Source organism: Hemicordylus capensis, chromosome 2 (genome assembly GCF_027244095.1).
Source record: "Hemicordylus capensis ecotype Gifberg chromosome 2, rHemCap1.1.pri, whole genome shotgun sequence".
Classification (NCBI taxonomy): domain Eukaryota; kingdom Metazoa; phylum Chordata; class Lepidosauria; order Squamata; family Cordylidae; genus Hemicordylus; species Hemicordylus capensis.
Window position 1 is genome coordinate 84,778,068 of NC_069658.1, and position 17,214 is coordinate 84,795,281.

Consider the following 17,214-nt stretch of genomic DNA (forward strand, 5'->3'; position numbering starts at 1 on the left):
CATTTCTGGCGTTTTCCATATCCAGAGTTCTATCGTGCCAGTGTTGTTTTCCCCCCCAACCATCTTCTGCAGAAAAAGAAAATATATGCTTTGAAGGAAAGTAGGCAAGTAGGTAGGTAGGTAGGTATCTTTCCCCCAATCCCAGCTACTTTGAACCAGATTAATAATAGATGCAAAGCCAATTTTTATTTTGCCATATTTTCATCACAGGTAAAAGCAGACAATAGTCTTGTCCAGGCAGAAGCTGTCCTGGCTCTTTCTTGGCTGGTTTTGCTGCTCTATAGCCTGGAACCATAAACTGGGGAAAGCATTGCAATTAAGATCTACCTTGAAGTGCAGGAATTTGCACCACAGTTATTGGCTTGAACTGGGCCACCAGTTCAACCTCACCAGTTCTACCTTTGCTAGACTAGGTCTGCTGTTTAAACTAGCCAGGATCAGCACAGGAAATGGCACAGCCTCTACGTGCCTTGCATGATATGTGCTGGATCAGTGCGCTTGGTCCGTTCAAACAACCCTCTTATCTCAAAGTAAGCTAAGCAAGAGGGAAGTCCAACATACAAATCTTTTTTGCTGGGAACTTGATAAAGAGAGCAACTGAAGCTAAGCAATTTAACCTTTTCATTCCAAGAAAAGAAGTGGGGGGGGGGTTAGTACTATTATCCTGGTGTTAATGGACTTAAAATTTGCTCAGGGACAGTGCTTGGTCCTATTCAAAGCATTTATTTTGCTGACACAACAAAACTCAGAGTTCATGTCTCACATATCACTTCTCTTTGTTAAGTGTAGCCATACCAGATAGATTTATACCAATGTCTAGACCAGTGGTTCCCAACCTGGGGGCCTCCAGCTGTTGATGAACTCCCATCATCCCCAGACACAATAAATTGTAGCTGGGGCTGATGGGACTTATAGTTCAGCAACATCTGGAGGCCCCCCTGTTCAGAACCACTGGTCTAGACTATGAGCCAGATGTGTATATTGGGCCAGCTTCAGACATTACATGTTGTTGTTGTCGTTTCAGTGGATATGAGAGTGATTCCAAGCTCTGAACAGATGAGCAAAATATTGTACTGGAAGCAATTTTGCATGCATTGCTGTTAAAACCATGATATTCCAGTTCTAAAACAATGTCCAGATGTCAAGGGTCTGACTATGGAGATCAGCATGTTTCTTTGATTCCAACATTACCTTTCCCCAATAGTTTATTTCTATAATGTATATCCTACTTTTCTGTTAAAATATTTTCAAGGCAGCTCACAAATACAATAGACATTAAATTCAACATAGAAGCTAATGTAAAACAAAATTAAACAAATCAAATACAACAAAAACAGGAGTGGGATAAACACACATTAGGAAAGACTATACTGAGAAACCTCAATCTTCCGGACCCTGATATTTGAGATTTTCCAGGCAGCATTTGCAGAACCATCTGTTTGCTCCCTCATTCTGTTCTTGACCACTGTCTTGGGCATATGCTGTTTGACCTCATGCAGAAAAGTCACTTTCTGTTAAAGGTGTGCACGGACCATTGATCTTGAACCAGTTTGCACCGAACTGGGCCAGTTCAGTGGCTCAATCATGAACCAAACTAGGGCCTGTTTTGGTCTGCGATTGAAACAAATCAAGCCCAGTTCAATACAAACTGGTTTGAAACAGAAGGGGAGCGGGCCGGTGGTGGGGGAGCAGCAAGAAAAGTTGTCTAATGTTTGCCGCTCTCCACCACTCCCACTTCCCCACAGTACATCCCAATTACTGCTGGATTTCTCTTTAAAACAGGCAGCCCATGCGGCAATGTGTGCACAGAGACTCCGCAAAAGGCCTCTGCAAATCTGTGGAAGTCAGAGGCGCACCACTGTGTGGACAGCCTGTTGTAAAGAGCAATCTGGTGGTGATTGGGATGTACTGGGGGGCGGAGGGTAGTGGAAAGCATAATAGAGAACTTTGGTTTTGAACAGTACCATTTCTTACAGTTAAATCAGGAAGTTTATCCCAGATTTGCCCATATCTGATTAGGAAATCCAAACTTCTTGGTCAGGACCTTAGACAACCTTTCTTGCCGCTCCCCGGACCCCCCCCCCCACTGGATTCCCCAAGTATTGCCACCTGAACTGCCAAACTGATTCGACTGAACAGAGCGGACGAGTCTGTCAGTTCAACTGAACTGGTTCAACAGAACACCGTTTTGTTCAAATTTGAAACAAACCACAAGTTGGGGTTCATGAACACACCTACTTTCTGTGTCTCTAGACAACCTCATCTAGTCAACCTCTCTGGACGACCTCATCGAGTTGTTCCATATTGATGCTAGAGAGCATGCAAGGCAAAATAGAACTCTGTGTCACCTCACTAACCAGAGGTCAAGGGGTGAAGCAGCAATCCTTCAGCACTACCTTCTGTGACCTATCTTCCAGAAAGGCTAAAGCCATTGCAGAATCCTGTCTCCCACTCCCATTCTGGCTAGATGGCCAAGAAGAGCAATATTGTTACTAGTACTGAAAGCTTCAGTCCAGAACCTAGAGGATTGCACTCCCCTTATCTGTCTCCATAGGTCAGCCACCAGGGCAACTAAGGAAATTTCAGTCCCAAACTCTGGTCAGAAATGAAACGGTTGATCCTGGGTGAATGCCAAGTTAGCATACCAACAGCAGATGCCAGTTCACATAACACACTCTGGTGGCCCCCAGGCCCTTATCCCACTCTAAGTGGGGGAATGCACTCCCTCCAGCACCACCCCCTGGTTAGTGCACAACTCCCTAACTGCACACCTTAACCATAACCACAGACCCCACAGGGAGGCATAGCCAGTATTGGGAAGAGGGGGAGTGCTGTTCCTCCCTCTCCCAAACCTCAACAGTCAGTGCTCCAAGTCAGAGCTGAACAAAGCACTGACCACAGAGGATCAGGAAACAGGGGTGGCCATGAACCAAAAATAGTGGTTCCGTTCAAATTCTAATCAATTTAAACTGAACAACATTGCACCAAACCAGTTCGGTCAAACTGAGCGGTCTGGTCTGTTCAATCGAACTGGTTTAGGCGGCAATACTTGTAAAGGGACATAGGAAGCTGCCATATACTGAGTCAGACCATTGGTCTATCTAGCTCATTATTGTCTTCACAGACTGGCAGCGGCTTCTCTGTGGTTGCAGGCAGGAATCTCTCTCAGGCCTATCTTATAGAGACCAGGGAGGGGAATCCCTATTACAAATGGGAGGGGAGTCCCCATTACAAATAAAGGGGTGGGGGAGTGGCCAGAAAGGTTGCTTAAGTCCCTTACCAGGCTTGCCGCCACTGCCTGTAGCTCACTGCCTCCATCCTCAGCTGAATCACTCTTAAAACACAGTCTGACCATGTGGCTGTGGGGTTCCAGCACGTGCATGCAGAGGCAGCCTGCGTTTTAAGAGATCCAGCCAGCAATTCGGCTGGGGATGGGGGTGGTGAGTGGTGGGGGGCAGCAGCAGGCTCAGTAAGAGACTTAAGCAACCTCTCTCGCCACTCCTCTTCAATGTAGAACCGGGCATCATCTGATTCTATCATGGACCAAATCGGCCCCAATTTGGTTTGCAATCAAACCACTGAAGCAGCCCAGTTTGATGTGAACCAGTTCTACACTGAATCATTCACGCACAACCCTATCAGAAGAGGAGCAGAGGTGCCCCTCTTCCTGATACTGGCACGGCACCTACATCAACACCAGACAAAAGTGTGGCAGTATCAACAGTCTGCACTTCATTCAGTGCCCATTTCAGAGCTTTCCCCTCTGCCTCCACAAGGCAGAGAAAAAAGGTCCAAGCCAGCACTGAACGAAGGGGTGCTGCTCCTCTTCCCAATACAACTGGATCCGGGGAGCAACTGCCCCTGTTGCCCCACCTGTGGATGGCCATGTACTCTGCAAGAGCACATATGCCACCAGGATTTCAGTTTTTCGCTTACCAAATTTGATTGCGAGAACTGACCCCAGTTTAATCAAACCAATTGTGAGTGCCTTCAGAAAAACACCTTAACCACAGAAGACCTGAGAAACGTTCCTGGTGACTTTTGCCTATAGAACAGCAAAAGAATTAGCACTCACCCACAATCTGGAAATTTGCCTGTTGCATGAAATGAGCAATGTATAGATTTGTTAAATAATGTGATTTACACTTCACAGTAGAAGCGGGTTGCTCGACTGCAACTGAACTGAAACACTGTTTTATCTTACTTTTTGGAGCTGTGCATATAGAATGATATCAATCAACTGAGACTTAAGCTGAGTGAAGTAGATGTAATTAACTAAAAAAAAGTAATGTCTCCAGCTGTGCTGGAATGTAAAGGAGCTCATAAAAGTGGAGGCTTGCATTTCACACATCTGCCTTAATGAATGCAAAGGCTGATCCATCCTGACCTCATGAGAAGAAAAAGAGAGAACTGGAAAAAGCACACTTATGAGCAAGGGTTTTAGGTTTTTTTTTCCTCTGACCAACAGTGACACCTAAAGGCTACAATTTTTTTTAACCTCCTTCAGATCACAGACTGGTTTCCTGTTCCTCCAAGATTTGATTTCAAGACACAGCTCTCTCTGCTTCTTTTTCTGCTGTGAATAAAAAATTAATGGGAAGGCATAGGAGATGTTCACTAATAGCCTATAAAAATAAACCAGAATAAGGAACAGCAGGAAAGGTTAGCATTGTTGCAATTCTGTATATTTTAATCCAGGATAGTAGCTGTGCTTTGAACTCTTCCAGATGGCAACAAACAGTGGGATGTGTGAAGCCTTCATGCAAGTTCCACACTGGAGCAAGTTTCCATGCTACTTTTCAGCACAATCTTATTGTCTCTGCACATGCCAAGCAGATACCTGTGCAATTTCCACAGTAGCACCTGCCGGACAGTTTTTACATTCCAAAAACCCAGCTTTTCTCGTAGTCACCATAAAAGTAGTAATGAAAAGTGGTAGGCTCTTCTTGAAATGCAAAAGCTGGCCAGCAGATGGCACTGCAACATTTCACAAGGTCCCTGCTTGGGTTCAGTCTCCAATCCCAAAACATGTATAGATTTGGGCTCCACAGATCTATCACAATGTTTACAAGAAATCATACCAATTCATATCAGCAGAAACTGGCAATACTACTCTCTTTCTAGTTATATTTCATTAACACTTGCTGTACAAAAGCAGCTCATGTCCATGATTATACAGAACTGAATTTGCTGTTCTGTTCTAGTTCAGTAACTTCATGCTGTAGATTTCCTTTGAAATCTTTTTGTTGAAGTATTGCTAAGCAATCATTGTAGGAAGCAGACCCATTAGTTGAGCAGCATGTGGGTTACTCCCCACACTTGGAATATTTGGAATGAAGACTCTTAGCCTATTCAGGGTCTTATCCACATGATAGCTGCAGTATTGCGATAATCTAGGTTGACATTGAAAGATGACTGCCATGTTCTGTGGTTATTTTTATTTTATTTTATACATTTATATTCCACTCTTCCTCCAAGGAGCCTAAAGCGGTGTACATAGTCAAGTTCCTCCTCACAACAACCCTGTGAAGTAGGTTAGGCTGAGAGAGACGTGACTGGCCCAGAATCACCCAGCAAGTATCATGGCTGAATGGGGATTTGAACTCGGGTCTCCCTGTTCCTAGTCCAGCACACTAACCACTACATCACGCTGGCTTGTGGCGTGAATGCTGTTGGTGCACTTAGAACTCAAGACATATCACTGCCGCATGCAGAAATCATTTTAACAGGCGAATTCAAGGACTCTCTGTATCAGAGGAAAACTAAGCAGCCAGTCTTTGCTGCTTAAACTATAACAGATGATGGTAAGCCACTAGCCAAATTTCCAGTGGTCCAATTAGTGCCTGGTAGTTACTGTGATTATTGCAAAGAATGCTAGACCTGGGTCTGATCCAGAGAAGCATTTGTTATATTCTTACACGAAACAGTATCAGATCCTCTTACACAATTAAGGTTATACTTTAACAATTAAAAGACACCTTCATTTTTATATTTATATCCTTCATTCATTTTTTAGATTTATATTCCGCTTTTCCTCCAAGGAGCTTTTTTTTTACCCTTACAACAAGCCTGTAGAGGTAGGTTAGGCTGAGAGATACATGACCGACCCAGAGTCACCCAGTGAGTTTCATGGTTGAATGGGGATTTGAACTCAGGTCTTCCTGGTCCTAGTCCAACACTCTAACCACTATACTATGCACGCTTGCTATGTACATTTAACACACAACAGTGGTCTGAGATTGCAGAAAAGATAAGTTACAGAAGGTTGCCGTCCACCATCCTTGTGGACAGACAGGTCTGACATTCTTACAGGAAAGCCACATCCATGCATAGGAAAAACATAGAAGAAAAAACTAGGTATGTGCACAAATCAAAATCTGTAATTCGATTCGAGGTCGAATAGAACCACAGACCGACTGATTTGTTTAAGTTAGATGAATTGATTCAATGAAGTGGCCCTAAATCAGTTTGGGTGATTCACGTGCCATTTTGAGGCCTGTGTTGCTAGGAAAACTCCCCACCCACAAGAGCTGGTCTACCAATTGAGATCAGCAGGTAGACTAACCGTCCACTCCAGACATGGTGGGTGCATCAACCTGCCTCGGAGGACAGGTCTACCCAGGTAGACCAGTCTTCCAAGGTGGGCTGACACACCAAGTGCAGAACGGCGGGTTGGCCTACCTGTTGATTCCAATTGGTAGACCAGCTCTCCCCAGAAAGAAGTGCCATTTTGAGGCCTGTTTTGATGGGAAAAACTGGCCTCAAAATGGTGTTTGAATCACCCAAATCAATTCGGGTAGAATCAGGGCAGATACTCCTCGACCCTGAATCAGACCCTCTATTTTGAGGTTGATTTATTTGGGGTCAAATCTGCTAATCATCCCTGATCCAAATAGGTTTGCACACCCCTAGGGGGAAAAGCAGCTACTTGAATGTATGAAGCTGAACTTGATTCTTAGACTCACGTTTTATTATGTTCTGCGCCTCATGGCATTAGCATGTACAGGAAGTAACCAAGTAAATAACCAAGTGGGTGTAACTGAGCTTTACAGTCCATGATGCATGCCACGTCTTATACAACATGAAATATTTTAGAAAGTCTATTCCATTGAGCACATTCTCAAGATGCCAGGGAGCAGGGAGGAGGAGAGACTAATTTTTAGCCTGTATTTTCTTTCAGGGTCATTTTGTCGTAAAGCAATACAGTGCTAGCAAATGAATTATTGATCATCCGTGTAATTTAACACTCAGGATTCAGTGATGTTGTGCATTCAATGGTAATTAAGTGTATGCAACAGCAGAAGCTGCAAGCAGCAGTTAGTTGCATTAAACCGTAAGCAGTTTTTTAGAACACATAATACAGTAGCAGCACGAAGACATATTTTACAACTACTCACAGTGCTCCTCCGGGAACAATAATAAACTAGCAACTCCTGCAGTTTATAATCTACTCAGTAGCCTTTGATAATTAAACTAGAAATTAGAGAACATCAACTTGTTTACAGTATATTTACACTCATCTTTGTTTTATTCGGCCTTCATAAATACAGTTATTCTAGAAAGCTTATCTGTAACTCTGGAATCCATGCCAAGAATGTGTGCTGCAGGCCACATGTGCTAGTTTTGGAAAGAGTTAGGATTAAGAAATCCACCCAGCAGTTCTGAACCATATGCAGTTACTTGAGAGCTCTGTAAAACCAGTAGCCTAAAATTGTCCACAAACTTTGGGCACATGCATGTAATAACTATATCGGCTGTATTTTTTTTTTTTAAACCCACTGGACTAAGCTCCTTGTCAGCTCTAGTAACTTGTAAAAGCATGAGCACTGGCCCTTCAAGTCTGAGAGATCAGATATCCCTAGATGGAATTACAGCTAGTCAGTCTGAAATTGCCTGTGGGCACTGTAAAGATGAAGGCAGCAAGGAGGTCCTGTGGATTCACCTTGCTGCTATATATCCAAACACACATAAAGGCTCTCTAGTGATAAGCAAAGAGCAAATGGCAGGCAAATTGCTCCCATGCAGCTTTGGGTGCACAACCAGAAGGCTGAAGGGGCACTTCTCACACCATGTTTTTCTTTTTCACACAAGGCTATCGCCGTGAGTCAGCCACTCCTGTGTTTGCAAAATAATAACAGTCTAAACCAGCAAAGGCTTGCATAAAAAAAGAATGCTACTTAGCCCGTACTGCTCGGAAACAGAATTTCATCATTACAGTTGAATGAACATTGTATTAAACAGGGCTTACAAAGAGTTATAGGAAGATATTTTACAGCTGGAACACTACCATACTGAATATAAGGCCGCTTCAGAGACAGCCTCAGAGATGGGAGGGGAGGAGTCCCACACTTGATCCCCATGCACCATAAACATCGAGCCCAAGATTATTATTATTTATTCAACCATGTTTATTTATGGTCTCCTTATCTTGCAGCCTCACAGTTCGAGGCTCTGAAGCTCAAAGGGGAGATCATAACCTACACAGTTGAAAGGGTGGAAAACAGCAACATGGGAGGTGGGTAACAAAGGGAAATGGTGGGAATGGAGTCACAACAATTATTTGCAAAACCACCACACAATTCTACTGGCTGTTTTGTTTTAGAGTTGGTTTTTATTCTTGCTTTTGCTGTTTCAGCTTTTGGTATTTATGCCGTTTCTTTACACTGAATCAAGGGCACTCAGTTGAGCAATGTATATAAAAATAAAAACTACTTGTTGCATTTTTGTTGCAACCATTGCAAAAAATAAAAGCCATTCTCCCATTCAAGCAGTATACTCCAGTCTATATCTGGCAAATTGAAGGCTTTCAAGCCACTGGATAAGTACAAAGCAGACATTCTGCAATGGCTGGTAACCCACAACCAAACTTTATTTCAGGACTTGTCATGACTGACAGCCCTACACCACACTCATCACAAAAACATGGACTAGATGGTTAGAGGCATGGAGGTGAGCTGAGGTTTGCTCAATTGGGTTGGGGAGCTTCCCCGATCATGACCCTGGTAGGCTACCAAAACCACCCAAATTCCATAACACTTGCAAACCATTCCCTGGGCCTGCCTTCAGTGACTAATACACTGTCCCACACTCATCCTTGCAAACAGTGCTTTGAACCTAGAAGAGGATGAAAACTAGCAAGCATTTCAATGAGTTCTGAACAATGAAACTGAAGATTGTGGGGCAACATTATAATAATAAAGTAGAACTCCATTCATTGTTCATTTAAAAAGTGTGATAGTATGTGCAGTGCTGCTCCCATTCACACAAAAAGGTGGAGGGAGAAAGCTTCTTCTCAAATTTAGTCAAAGAAGTCTGCTTATTCACCAGTAATCTGAGGTTAAAAAGAAAAAAAAGAGTAATACAGGGACCAGGATCTTCATAACAGCAAGTGGTTTAGAAATTTTATTTATGCATTGCAGCAGACTATGTATGGATTCTCCCTGATGCATTTGGCATAAGTTTGCTGCCAGTGCAGCACATACAAAAGGCATCTGAAGATTTTGCAGGTCAAAGTTTCAGGCAGATAAATAAAAAAAACAACTGTCATCCCCATCAAGTGCTTCACTTGAACTCATAAGTAGAGAATCAGAGCTTGGATACATGACTGAAATGATCTTAGTGTTCAACATAATTGAGTTTTCTGGAAAGGAACATTGTAGCAGCTACAATATCCTCAATGCTAGATGATTTCAGGTAGCGGTCTCTGCAGGTGCGATCAACAGGTGCTCCATTCTTGTATGTCAAGTTCAGCCAAGATAGAGCATTCACAAGGCCATTATTGAAACTTGATCCCATGAGCCAGAGGCAAATCCTTGCTGTAATTGATCGTACTGAAAAATAAAGAGAATCGGATTTGGTCTCTGAAATTAGTTGGGTATGCACATCTAAGGATACTCTCACAGAGCGATAAGGGGAACATTGATTAAACTGAAAACTACTTTGGTCTAGTGCCACAGCACTTAGAGAGCCAGTGATATACAGCCCCCACCGCCCCAAAACCAATGTATATCTGAAAGATAACAGCATGTAGTGTGATGAACTTCCTTTCCTTCTGACCTGGATCTAGAAGATATAGAAATTCAGCAAATCACCTAAGAAGCTATATAACAAACACCTCCCTCTGGTGCTCTAGAATCACACTGCAGGAGCAAATCCTAAAGTCAGCTGACCATAGTATCCTGTTTTTAACAGGTCTGGTTTTTAATCAAACAACTCAATTAGAGAATCAGACTGCGGGGGGCAGGGGGGTGCACAGCGATCTGTGACTGACATCCAGGCTAAAAAGTGCTTGCACAAATATGTTTAAACAAATAAGTCTAAAATAAATCTAAATCTTGCATTCCAAACTAGTGTTGCATTTGTGCAAACACAGGTGTGCTTGTGCAACAAGGTGCCCAGCCTGTGGCATGTCTCGTACCTTGCAGAGAAATGTTGCACAAAAGCACAATTCTGAACACTCCCATTATTTAATGCAGCTATGTGATATTCTTGCACTAGTGCAACCTTGCTCATTATGCAAGTGCTCTATGAATCTGGATGTCCGCCAGTGTCATAATGCTATCTCTGCCTATTTTCAAAGGCAGGCATAGTTAGCAGCTTTTATGTTATCTCTTCCACCCCGAGTTCCAAAATACCTTGTGTACATGCTTCATTTAGATTTCTTTCCCCAGAAACATTCATTTTTGTAGCAACTGACATGACATTAACTCAGAATCAGCCTCACACAATTTTTTTTAAGGCAGACTAAAAACACTACAGTGAGATCACTACTGAAGGTATATCTTCGATTTTTAAATATCCTTTTTCAAAATTTCCAAGTCTTCTCGCACCATCACCACATAAACCCAAAACCTTTGTACTAGAATTGAACCTCCAGCATTTGCCTTAATGTGTTCCATTATATTTTGTGTACTACTACAAAGCTGGCCATTTGTCCTGAATTATAAAGTTACTCTCCTTCACAATGATACTGAGTAAATACTTGGCTGATTATTCCAGATGCATCTCCAAACTCTGAGAGACATTAACCTGAGCAAATTTCTCATTTCTGAGAAAAATGGCTCAATCCTGTATTTAGAAGTGTTTCATCTCCCTGCAGTGCATCTAGTGAGAACATACAGCAGGTTCAACCAAACGTAATTCAGAGACTTGAACAAGAAGGTCACACAGCTCTTACCAAGTAGATTGTCTCATATATTGTTTCCATGAATCGCTGCCAGATTTCCTTCCACCACCAGTGTGCTTATTACCACCTAGGAGGAGAAAGAAATCAAGTTACAGATCTAAAAGCAAAGTATATTACTAAACATTTCTCAACAAATCAGTAACAGAATTGAAGAAACAGACTCCACTCCTCTAAGCTTATCTTAGTTTCACAACCATTGAGATACCACATATTTTATTTTAAGAACAGCAATATTCCCAGGATTTTCATCTCAAGTGAGAACATTATGCAGAACTGGAATGATGATCAGGAGTGAGCAAGGCTGCATATATTCTGTGCTGGCCACAGCTGCACTGGGAAATTGCAATACAAAATTCAAGGGTCCTTACAATCACTGCTTTCATGTTATATTTTATCCATCTACCTATCTATCACAGGTTTCTAAGCTTGTAACAACTGCTTGCATAAATGTGCTTTTCCAGACCTGGAAATGGGCTTCAAACATACATATTTTTATTTTGTATATAATATGCTAATGAAAATAATTTGTGTTTAATACTATGCCTGATAACATTTCTTTGTAATGCTGAAAACCATTTTTCTAGAAGATGCCAAGCTTTATTACAGAGCCTGAGCATGTGTTAAGTATCATGCAGTACTTCTGGCCCTTGGATCATTGTTAGGGCCATTCCAAAGAATTCACAAGTTGGTAATCACTGAGCAATGATCATCCCATACTGAAGTCCTAATATCCATACAACTGACAGTGAACACCAGTGAAGGAATGTACCAAAAGCACCTCCAATTTCAGCCCCACTAGTTGGAATATGGACGTTTATAATATCACATTCTGATCCTTTAGGCCCAGAGAAGAAATTGGCTACTAAAGAGAACACCACTAACAATGGAGCTGAAGATGTAATAATCCATCTAGGAGCCAGTTTGGACAATTGTCCACTGGCACATGCGAGAACACTGGGGAAGCACCAAGAGTGTGCCTGCCCTGATGTCACTGTCAGACAACCCAAGATGCTCTTGGCATGTCCTTTAATTGAGCAAGACAGATGTTCATCTGCATGGCCCTTCTATACATGCTCCAGAACCTCTCAGCACATCTCCACTGTTATTGTGTATGCTAACGGATGATCATCCAAATTGGCACTACGTTTTGTTTTTCCTTCCTTTCCAGAAAAAAATATTTCAGAGTAAGAGCTATACCCAAGCCACCGGAATATTCTGCCCAAATCTCCTTGGTAGAGATGTTGCTGGAGAGGCCTTGTTTCACTTCATTGTTCCAGGCAAAGGCTTCTTCTGACTAGAAATAGACCAAAAGAAGAGGAAAGCAGCCAAAGCTGACTTGAACATGCCCAAATTGCGGGGTGGGTGGGTGGTGGGAATCAATCAATCAATTAGGGTCTAAGATTCCCAAATGGTGTGTGCTTGTACCATGAAAGGGACCATTGTTTTTTAAGCCACTATGCTGGATTATCCACCAGTCTGCCTGGAGTGGGGTGCCCCCATGCAGCACTGCTCCATTTTCACCAATATATAAGAAGCAACATCATCCTGAAGGAATGGAACACTGGCACTCACCATAAAGATGTCTTCTTGCTGGTGTAACTGAGTGAACCCATTGTAGGTGATCTCTACCCACATGCTGCAGAGGCAGGACTACTCCAATGAAAGAGACCTTTAAGAGCCTGTGTAGGGCAGTCCTGTTGTAAAGCTGTGTAAAGAAATATCTCCAATTAAAGAAGAGTATCAGAAGCAGAGGAAAATAAGCCAGAGAATATATTAGAGAAGTCTTGAGGCCAAGTATAGAGATAAAGATAGTTCAACACATAAGACCCAGCCAATTATGGGAGGGCATGGGTGCCCTTGGTTATACCAGCAAGAAAAAACTTTCAGAGTATCAATGTTCCATTCTCTGCTGGTCTAGGAGAGCATATAGCACAGCTCACTAACCGAGAGGGTAAGGATGGGTATAATGTGTCAGAAGTCCCTGTTTCAAGACTTGTCGTCCAAAAGGCAGCTCAGGACGAAGTGAATGTGCCAGGTTTGTAATGCCGTAATGCCACTAAGTACACCCTCCCCCGCCCTTAAAGAGCCCCCCCACAGCAGTGCCAGACCGCCCTCAAGTCCAGACCGGTTTGGAGGCCTTCAAAATGGCCTACGGACCGGTCCAGGCTCATCCCTATGACCAGAACTGTACTGTGGCTATCCCATAAATTCATAAAAGGGCATTATAATACTTCAGTATTCAGCAATCCCTTTCTTAATAATCCCCAGCGTGGAATCCGGTAGGGATGGGCCCGTACCGGTCCGGAGGCCATTGAAAAGGCTTCCGGACCAGTCCGGACCTGGATGGTTCAGTCCAGGGGTGGGGGGTAGCTTTAAGAGCGGCGGGAGGGTTTACTTACCCCTCCCGCCGCTTTCCTGCTCTGGTGCCGTAATGTAATGAGTAATTGGGGCGGCAGGATACCTCCCTGCCGCCCCTTCCCCGATCTTGCTCTACAAAAACTCCCAGTAATCCTTTGTGCGTGCGCACATCAGTGACGTGAAGCGTGCGCACGATGTTTGTGCGTGCAAAGGATTACTGGGAGTTTTTGTAGAGTAAGAGTAAGTCCGGTATCCTGCCGCCCCAATTACTCATTACATTACGGCGCCAGAGCGGGAAAGCGGCGGGAGGGGTAAGTAAACCCTCCCGCCGCTATTAAAGCTACCCCCCACCCCAGTGCTGGACCGCAGTGTGGCGGTTCCGTGCACACCCCTAGAATCTGGCTTTTTAAAACAAACAAACAAACAAACAAACACAAACAAACAACCAGTTACCACACACTGGGTCAACTTTTTCATTGAGCTATTCACATCTTTGTCTCTCTCTCCAAATACAAGGATAGAGAGTCAATTTATTCTAAGCCAAGCCCATTTGCCAACTAGCCTAAGATTATCTACTCTGCCTGGAAACAGTTCTCTAAACTTTAAAGGCAGATGCCTCCTCCAGCCCTACTACCAAGAATATGCTAACTGAAAATTACAGGAATTGCATCCAGGATTTACTGTTACTAAGCTAGGGCTCCTCTCTATCTTCTACTGCTCTGTTGGGAATAACATACAGTCAACTATTTGTGTTAGCATTAGTCATCTTTTTTGGTATAGAGAAACCTTCTACACATTTTTAATGCAACTTATTACTGACTGTATTCCATGTGCTCACTCCTCATAAGGGGAGTTTGAAATGAGCTATCATCAAAGAGATCCCATGAACAGATGAACAACTTCTGATAGCAGGTCCATCTGTGCAGTAAAAATCCACATGCACATATGCCTCATTTCTGGGGGCGGGGGGGAATGACAGGGGAGGCCTCTCCCTGACCACACTTGGACGTAGCAGAACACTAGTTCTCCACTGCAGCCAGGCTAGAAACGATTCATTAAGAACCACCGCACCATACTGCCACAAACAATGAGCTCTTACCATCCCATGGATCTCCAATTCGAACTTGTGCATACACCTTAATTCGTTTTTTGACCACCTCATCATGGATGCTTTCATGCAAAAACGAGGAGGAAAAATGAAAAAGAAACTGTGCAAAGTGTGGAGACAAAGGAGCCATGAAAAAATGCCAATAACTGCATAAACACAGATTGTGCTGCATTTAAAGATCCAGAGATCTATGTGGAGGAAATGAGCAAGACACTTGTATCCATTTAACAATCCTTAAGATACTATATTAATAGTCTAGAGTGGACTATTCCAAGAATGTAATCCACTTTTATATATAGATTGAACACGATTATCCCATATGGGCTTAATTCAGCATGTGATATGTCAGTGTTTTTGTAATTCTTTCATCTTGTCATATTATTTATATAACTAACTGTTGAAGGTCGGTTGTACACATCAACTTTATCGATAGGAATTTGGTTGACATTCATCATCTGTACATGGGAGCTTTCGGACCTATAATTAGGAAGAAGGTGTTTATATTACATGTGCTGATGTAATTCACAACATTTGAAAGAATTCATTTCAAAATTGTTATAGCAGATAGTGGTTTCCGTATTTTATACAATTAACTGTTGATGCAGCTTCAGGAGCAGGATATATTAACAATCTGAAAAGTAAAATAAGATGCGCTTTTGAGTTCAGTGCTTCGGCAGTTTTAGCAGCATGATCTGTCAACAATTTGAAAAGCAAGATAAAGCTATATCCTTAATGAATGTGGTGATACTGTACAGCTGGTGCCTAAATGTTCACATTATATCTTTTGGAGACCCAATTGTAGGTGGCTTCACCTGATTAGAAGCATCTTAATTGATGCTGGGCTATATATCTTCAAGCCCTGGGGCTTGGCAGTTAGTAAGCTTTTTTCCCCTCAACAAGGTGTAGGAGGAAAGGTTGCCTCCATAAAGATCTGGTTGATTGAGCCATTATTGTTGTTCGAGCTCAGGGAGGAGGAAAAGTGGTATGTATTGGTTTGTGCATAAGGGGGAGGATGTTATTCACATCATTACAGTTATCTATGTAAGTCATTGGTCAGGAAACTTGCTAGTGCTTGTTTTACTGTTACAGAATGTCTCTGTTCTCTAATGAAGGATTATCTGAAATGGGCTTAAGAATCCCGGGCTAGTCTATAAGGACTCTTTCCATCCTGGCAAGACTTCATTTCTACAATCAGAAGAAGTTTCTGTCCTTTTTATTGTGATGCTATATTTTTCATAAATGCATGTGCAGACACTACTTGTAATATCAGTGTTATTGCTACTCATTTGAGGAATTTCATTTATTGTGATACAGATTCATTCTCCTTTGGACTAGAACAATATTTTTTCACACATTTATGTTTTTTGCAATATCCATATGTTTGGGTTTGAATGTATATTTACCCTTTGTTATGACTTTTGATTTATTCATTGAGATGCAATATTTTGGTCATATGCATGTGCAGATACTATCTGCAAAATAATTGCTACTGTTATCTAGCTATTCTAGACTACCAATTGGTATTGTTATCTATTCACTCTAGACTATTAATATAGCATCTTAAGGATTGTTAAATGGATACATGTGTCTTGCTCATTTCTTCCACATAGATCTCTGGATCTTTAAATGCAGCACAATCTGTGTTTCTGCAATTATTGGCATTTTTTCATGGCCCCTTTGTCTCCACACTTTGCACGGTTTCTTTTTCATTTTTCCTCCTGATTCGGTGTGCATCCCATTTCTTCTGCTTTATGCAAAAGCTAAGCAGAATGTCATAAACGTTGAGTAAGATTAGTTAATATAATAACTCTTACAGTGCAAACTTCAAGAACACTGGCATCTTACGGATCCTAAATCTGTAATGTGTTACTAAAGATTTCCATCTTACTTCTTCCCATGCCTATAACCATTAAGCTAAAGAGCTAGCACAGGTTGCTCCCCTATAACTTATGATCTGGAGGTGATGCACTGTATTCATTATCAATGGGTCCTGCGCCGGGACCTCGCAGATTGACTAGCTCCTCACTATGCCTCCAACTGCCTGCTCGTGCTCTGTGCCTCCGTTATTTTCTGCAGTTGGGGCATGTTCTTTCTGTTTCTTGCAGACCGCCATGTATTGATGATCCTTTAGTGGTTGTTTTTTTTTTACACTGTTGCAGGGAGGTCTGGGTGGTATGTATGAATACAATGGATCATCTCCAGATCATAAATTACATGTGAGCAACCTGTTTATCTGGATCGTGATTGCATACATAGTCAATGGGTGGTTAGCCAGCTTAGCATCCGGTGGTGGGCGAAGCAGACCCTGTAGCTATGGCAGGACCCACTTCAGTACACTCCTTCCAAAGCTTGCTGCTTTTGTCAAGCACAAGTCAATAGCATAATGCCTTATAAATGGTTGGTGTGAAGACCATGTTGCTGCCTTGCAGATCTCTGTGGAGTGTGCGCTTGAATGACCGAATAAACCCTTGTGGAGTGTGTGCTCGAATGTCTTTCGGAGGTTCCTTTCCCTGATATTTATATGCTAGTCTTCTCAGCTGGACCAACCGCTGGACCAACCACA

The 17,214-nt window shown here is 42.5% G+C and overlaps 1 long non-coding RNA gene across 36 annotated transcripts in view; it reads right to left on the reverse strand.

Annotated features, from left to right (window-relative positions):
* Positions 1-9,375: 9,375 nt before the first annotated feature.
* The window catches only part of LOC128347891 (uncharacterized), a 44,786-nt gene continuing 36,947 nt past the window's right edge, over positions 9,376-17,214 (reverse strand). For 35 of the 36 annotated variants that reach the window (XR_008317798.1, XR_008317799.1, XR_008317808.1 and 32 more), the window contains 3 exons: positions 12,758-12,890; positions 11,177-11,252; positions 9,376-9,830 (listed from right to left, as the gene is read on the reverse strand). This is a non-coding gene — a long non-coding RNA (uncharacterized LOC128347891). Of the gene's footprint in view, positions 9,831-11,176; positions 11,253-12,382; positions 12,480-12,757; positions 12,891-17,214 lie in introns of all 36 variants that reach the window. The other variant, XR_008317801.1, reaches the window with a different exon arrangement.